General features: G+C 33.1%; 1 long non-coding RNA gene across 3 annotated transcripts; it reads right to left on the bottom strand.

Annotated features, from left to right (window-relative positions):
* Positions 1 to 763: 763 nt before the first annotated feature.
* Positions 764 to 6885, bottom strand: LOC107868155. 3 transcript variants are annotated; one of them, XR_001673675.2, is made up of 4 exons: positions 6783 to 6885; positions 5741 to 5808; positions 5253 to 5357; positions 1162 to 1417 (listed from the first exon to the last, which is right to left on the bottom strand). It is a non-coding gene; the product is annotated as an uncharacterized LOC107868155 (long non-coding RNA). The 3 variants fall into 3 exon arrangements; XR_001673676.2 differs by lacking the exons at positions 1162 to 1417; positions 5253 to 5357 and adding an exon at positions 764 to 1146; XR_001673677.2 differs by lacking the exon at positions 5253 to 5357.
* Between the last annotated feature and the right edge of the window lie 440 nt (positions 6886 to 7325).

Below are 7325 nucleotides of genomic sequence, written 5' to 3'. Positions count from 1 at the left end.
AGAGTTTATCATTATGTTCGCAAGTTTAATTGTTCTAACATCGATTAATTAATTACTCTAACATCGATTAATTAATTACTGTATGTTTTAAATTTTAGATTTTTTAATTGACAATGTGGTGCATGATTTATTTCTGAACATTTTGTCGATCTTTGTTTATTTATTGTTAGTAGCATTTTTTTAAAAAAGTAGACCTTTTCTATTTTGCTAGAGGAACAAGAATTTCAATATAACATGGTAAAATAGCGCACTACATACGAGCTAGAACAGCTGAAATCAACTGTACAGACAAAATCGACATTTCATTCCTTCCCTTTGATTTTTTTGAGAAAAAAAATTCTTTTGAAAAATCCTTTTCCTTTATCATTTCTTTTCCTTGTAAGTAAACTAGCACACTATTGTCTTTTGCTCGCCAAGTTATTTTTTTAGATCTTATCTTAAAAGTAATGGTGCATCCGTATACTTGAAATCCTTAATTCACCTCTGGCTTTGAGATAGTTATGACTATTAATAACGTGACTTAAAGATAAAAATATGATTTGACAGTTTTGATAATTAAAACATGTGATGAGTTCCCTCGAAAATATTTAATAATTTTGGAAGATGGGGGGAAATTTGCGTGAACCATGCTTACAAGAATGACACACAACGAGAAATAATGCAAAACATGCGATATAAAGTATTGACGTTTAGAAATAACATGACATTAGAAATAAAAGACAAGTTTAAACTTATTTGTTTTTCAAAATATAAAAATGTGTACTCTTTTGTAACGAGCTCAAAAAAGAATATTTAATATACCAATATCCAGTCAAAGACTATTTATGAAAAAACAAAATTTGGCACATATCTAAATGTCTTTAAAACTCATCACCTTAAATATGTCAAGACTAGGGGGTATGACCCGTGTCAGCACAGCCCAACATGAAGAATATTTTTAGTATTTTAAAATTGAGTAAACTCTTTAACACGACATACAAACTCTTAAAATTGAGTAAACTCTTGACACGACGTTGACTTTGTGCTCCACAATATATAATTTTTCCAGAGATAGTAGTTTATCACGATATACACTTGAGCTTTTGAGAAGCCGGTGCAAACTCTCAAGTGAGATAAAGCAATTCACTTCCTTCACAAGCTATACGCCTACGAATTTCAGTAAAAAACAACGAAAGATCAAGCTTTCCACTAATTCAACCCAGTAAATTCGTCGAATAACAAAACAACAAGAAGGTTCAATCTTTCAAGAAACTCATTCAAAATTCACCAACACTGTAAAGTAAAAACAAAAAAGTATCCAAAATGCAATGAATTGCTTCTTCCTATGTTAAAATTAGTATCCCGGAAGATCCAAATTCGTAAACCAATTCACTCCCAAAGGAGATAAAGCAATTCACTTCATCTCCAAGCTCAACACCTAGGAATATGAGGAAAACATCAACAAAAGATTCAAGGTTGCCATAAATTCAACTCAGTAAACTCATCAAATGACGCAACAACAAAAAGTTCAATCTATCAAGAAACTCATTCAGAATTCACCAACCACTGTAAAGTAAACAAGAAAAATGCATCCAATGCAATAAATTGCTTCTTCCTTTATTAAAATCAGTATCTTCTATGTTTTTGTGTTTTATCTTTAGTGCATATAGAACTTGTAAAACAGGCAAAATCTAGTCCAGATTTCACGAGTTCTATGTATACACTTCTTATTCTTTGTACAGAAAAATCAGCATTTAAACTCTCGGCCTCTTTTTCTTCTTCCTTCTCAGTTTGTCCTCTTGGTTAGTGGTATTACCAACAAAAAGGCTGATCTTTTACAAATATTCTGTTGGAATTTGTCTCATTGACATGGGAGGCACTGATTCAATGCTGATAATGAGGCAGAAGAGCTAAAACAAAAACGCTCCTCAGTTGTCCCTTCAGTTCCAGATATAGCTTTGGTCTATGACCAAAAAAGCCAAGAGGGAATAACAATAATACTACTACATGGCCATGTGGTATGAAATACTTGGCTTAATCTTAAACAAGAAAAAATACAGTTTGCATTCTGGCAAAGAATGAGGTCTCACACTTTTCTTTTCTGTCAATTTATTTTTCTACGTCTACCCTTTATAATGAGTGGCGGAGCTAGAAATTTGACGAAGAGTGTGCAAATTTTTTTTTCAAGTTGCGTTAAGGGTGTGAAAAATTAAATACACACTCATAATAACTAACATTTTAGCCTATATACACAACATAATTTTCCGACTAAGGGTGTGCACCTGACCAACCTTCGATATAGGCGGCTCCGTCCATGCCTTTATCCCAAAAGTTCTTATCATATTTATGAATCTCACTAAAAACTTTCTTATAGTCTTTCAAGTCAAAAACATGGTTCATAAAAGAAAGCGAAAAACATACACAACTGTACAAAGTAATCCATGCGTACACAAGCTTTCCAAAACCACACAATCTTCACAAAATAACTCTAGAAACAAAAATCTCGACACTTTCAAGTGTGTTCTTTGTTCAAGTACATGAGATGCACACCAATAACCAACATTATAGCACGTTTGTTCAAACAAAACCTAAGCTATTCAATTTAATAATTTGAATTTTTGTACAAATTGACTCATCAATGAATATATATATAATCCAATTTTTTTTAAATGAGTTGAGTGAGTTACAACTTTGGGGTCTAAGGTTGCATTGTTTTTTCCAAGATTCAGACGTCTGAATCTGAATGCACATCTAAATGATTAAGATGTTGTCTTTAGATTTGAAAACTGAATGATGTTGTCTTTAGATTAGAAAACTGAATGATTAATATTGTTTGTTTTTCAATATCTGAATGTGTAAAAAAAATTTATTTGTATATATAATAAAATAAAAAAATACAATTCAAATTAAAAACAAATTATATATTAGAAAAATATATAATTTAATACAACAAATTATTATTTAAAAGGGCAGCCCGTTGCACTAAAGCTACCGCTATGAGCGGTGTCCGGGGAAAGGCCCCACCATAAGGGTGTATCACACGCAGCCTTACCTTGCATTTCTACAGAGGCTGTTTCCAACAAATTATTATTTGATTGAAAAAATATATTTATGTTTGTTAGTGATAGTGGAGATAGTTTATTATGGTGGTTGCGGCGACAATGATTGATGTTAGGAATCAATAATGTTGGTGGTAATAGTTGTGATAGTTGGTATTGTAGTGACTGTTATGATGATGGCAGTTGATAGTGGTGGTGGTGGTTGTGATGTGACGTTGATGGTAATAGTTGGAGGTGTTGATTGTGATGGCTGAAAAATGAATGCATGATGGTTGACGATGTATTGGTTCTAGTTGGAGATGTTATTAGCTATGATGTTGGAGATGGTTGTTAGTAGAGATAAATTATAGCGATGGTAGTGGTTGAAGTGCTGGTAGAGGTGGTGTTACTAGTGACAATGATTGTGGCGGCCGAAGAATGTGTGGAGGTTGTGATGTATTAGTGGTAGTTAGTGGTGGTGCTAGTTGTGATAGATAAGTTGATCGATAGCAGGGATTGACCGGTAGTGGTTGATGATGGTGGTTCTGTTGACGGTGGTGGTGGGGGTGAATATAATTAGAATAATAGAGGTAGTAGGTGTGGTAGCGATCGACAATAGTGGTTGGTAGCGAAATTTCTTGTCGATGGTGGTTGTGATGGTGGAGGTGGTTGGTGGTGGTGGTGTTGGTGGGTGGTGGTTGATAATGGTGGCGGTGGCAGAGGTGGTTAGTGGTGGTGATTGATGATTATGAACAGAGTGGCGGTGAATATTATCTAACACCAAAATATCTTTTCAGACCTATTAAGACTTGATTCTAAATCTGAATGATTAAGACGTATTCAGACCTATTAAGAGCTAAAATCTTGAAAAAAACAAATGCACTTACTGGTCTAAAGTCTGAACCATTCAAATTCAGACCTCCATTAAGTACAAACAAATTAGCCCTAAATTAGGTAGCCCTGAGTTCAGTCAATGTAAATGCTATAGCTGCAACATTATGTTTTCCAAATCAAAGTAGAACAGAAATTCCTTTGAAACATCTACTTCAACCTCTGATGGATTTAACTAAAAACAACACCAACATTAAGGCAGCCCTACCACTAATACTATGTATATATCAACAAAATCAAACTTTGATTAAAAAATCGAAATCAGGTTTATCAGTTTCAATAGAAGCATAAAGGATGAACAAAATGAGATTCCATTCTCTTACACAGAATCCTGTCTCTTTGGTTTATTATCCATATAATACATTTTTAGACCAGGGTTATTTGGTATACCAAATAAGATAAATAGGGATATTCCATGCATGAGATTATTTTATCGCAACCGACAATGTTCATATGGGAATTGGGATAATAATCCTATCATTTTAGTATAGCTCGAGTTTAGTTAATAGAGTACTTCATACTAAACATGAAAAGTTGATCTTAAAACTTTATCCGGGATTATAATAGTCAAAAGCAACAACATGCATTTTGTCCCTATTTTACAAATGTCATACAAAATTCTTTATATTATTCACAAAGACATTTCAGAAGCTAAGGGAATTGCTATTATTCACAAAGACATTTCAGAAGGTAAGTGATTCTCTGCTATTGGAAATGGCTTCTCTTTCCACCAGCTCTACTTCTTTTCTTAACAAGGTATGAGGATTCTTGCAAAACTCTTCTTTTTTTTTTTTCAAGAATTGATCAAAATCAATGTAATCTAACTTTGTTTATTCACTTTTATGTACAGAATGTTGTGTATTTATCTTATTTATCTCCCCTAAATAAATTTCCTACTCAAAATCCCAGGAGAAGATTTTCCAAGAAAATTATTAACGTGATCACACAGCCAAGTTCAAGAATGCCTGCCACCACTGGCTCAGTTAGATTTATTTTATTTACTATTAAATCTTGTATGGTAGCCCAAGTCAGTGGGTATATTGTTGTTATCCATATGAGCATTACCATGTGAGTCAAGGTTAAGTAGTTCTTTCTCATAGTACTTAGACGGATCTAAATGCTTCTGTATATATTTCCATCAGATCATATCATGCAACTTTATTGATAAATCATAGATGTCCCATCAAATAAGCAACCAAAATTGAAAAAGCACTCCTAATTTGACGAGATGAACTAATGTCGTATTACATGAAGGCATCACCAATAGAGTGGACCAAAAAAATTAGTTTCCCAAGATAACTTGATTCTTACAACTCAAGAAGAAGGATAGGAGTAAATTTCTACCTGCCTAAGATAGGATAACTAGGCTGCTACTTATATTCTTGCTGAGCGAAGAATATTTTGTCAGCTTTCAAGTCATGTATCACTGTAATCCTCGACAGCATGCAACTTTAAAATTGTTCATAAAACTTTAGCGTTAGTTCAGTTCATAAGCAGTTGCAATCAAGACCATTCACATAAAACTAAGCAGGATCAAGAAGAAAGAAACAACCAATAATTGCAGCGAAAAGAAATGGGGCAGGAGAAGTACATATGAATAAGAGATTCTATGTTAAATAGCCATAAGGCACCAAAGTAAACTTCAAATCAACACAAATTTAGACAAAACCACATGGAAAGAATCAGAAAGATGCAAATCATAATGCAGACCGTAAGAAAATTGCACATAAAAGCACCTCCATGGCCAGAGCTATCGCGAGAATTTAGTAAGTCGGGCCACGATATTCTAAGTATGCAGCCAGAAGTAAATAAGAAAAATACAAATAAAATACCTGAGGAGACTACGCATCCATGACTGCAGGTGTCCAACCTACAGACATCTCCCAACGTATATAATAACCTTATCACAGCAAGAAAACAAAAACGCTAGTCAAAGCTTGAGAAGTTTTAAGGAAGTTACACCCGCAGTAATCAACAACATAACCAACTTATAACATTTTAATCTTGATACTGAAAGCATATCCAAATATATCTTTTACAAACCATGACATTTTTTTGTACTAACAATCTCCATGAAAATCAAAATCATTAGAAAAAGAAAAAAGCACCTCTTGCAAGCAATAATCGCAACAAAAATGCTCCAAAAGCCGAAACTTCACGGCCAAAACATATCAAAAATCACAAAAATAAGAAGATAAAGAATTGCAAAAAGCTCTAATTTTTAGAACTTTTAGGTGACTTGAACAATCATTAATCTGCAGACATTAATTTCTAACACTAAAATTTGTAAGCCTTAGGAAAACCCACAGATCTAGATATTGTAAGTCACTTGCATATTTTCTTCTCTTTTACCAAAAGGTTTTATCAAATCAGTTGCACCTAAATTCTTATCATCTATATAGAATAACACCAATTCCATCACCAAGGAATCCATCCACCCTAAAAGAGTACTTTCTTACACAATCAAAGGGCAGTCACTAAAGTTCCATTACCCGTAATCGAATCTAAAACCAAGCCGCATCACCAAATATTTCCTTTACCCATTATCCAAATTTTCAAAAAATCAGTGAACCCATCCACTGTCGATTCAGACTAAACATTTCATTTTTGAAGCGAAAAGAAAAAGGTGAGAAGAATTAGAAGGGCTCAAATTAGGAACATGCAAGAAGAATTTTACACCAATTTCATTACCAAAGAACCTATCCACCATAAAAGTGTGTTTTTTTACCCAATTTTAATTATCCATTCACCAAATTTCATTACCAAAATATCATTTAAACAGAGACAAAAGAATGAAGAAAGAATTAATCAAAAATAAGCAAATGAAAGAAGAGAAAACACGAACTAAATGGAAAAGAGGTGTAAAAACTCTACCAATTCTAATCTTGGAAGAGGCTAAATTGCAAAAGACAGAGACTATACTCGTAAGACTGCAGGATGATGCATTTGCTACCGCACACACATGGACATAAAGTCGCTTCCAGTCAAGACACGTAGATTGTTAATATGTGAAATGTCCGAAATATCCTTTAAATTCAATTAATTGACACAACCATGTCAAACTCTCTTTTCTCACTACAACAAAATGATATATAGCTACGAGATAAAATTCATCACTAATTATTCACTTTTCATGATGATAATTACATTTCGTATCTAAATACATGAAGTACATACTTTTAGTGATAAGACATAAAATTTTGTAGCAAAGCTTTGTCCTCTAAAGTTTCCCACCAAAAAATATTTTGGCTCCATTTATTAAGTATCATTAGTGACGAATTTTAAGTTTTTAATGACACCATTTTTTGTGGCTAATAACATATTCAATTCGTGACAAACTATTATTTATCTTAAATTAGTTACAATTTTAGACACATAAAAATTTCATCATAAAAATAAGTTATTGCAATAGCGACA

The sequence above is a fragment of the Capsicum annuum genome, chromosome 4 (genome assembly GCF_002878395.1).
Source record: "Capsicum annuum cultivar UCD-10X-F1 chromosome 4, UCD10Xv1.1, whole genome shotgun sequence".
Classification (NCBI taxonomy): domain Eukaryota; kingdom Viridiplantae; phylum Streptophyta; class Magnoliopsida; order Solanales; family Solanaceae; genus Capsicum; species Capsicum annuum.
Note: the sequence above shows the minus strand (reverse complement) of the source record. Positions and strands in the feature narration are given on the sequence as shown.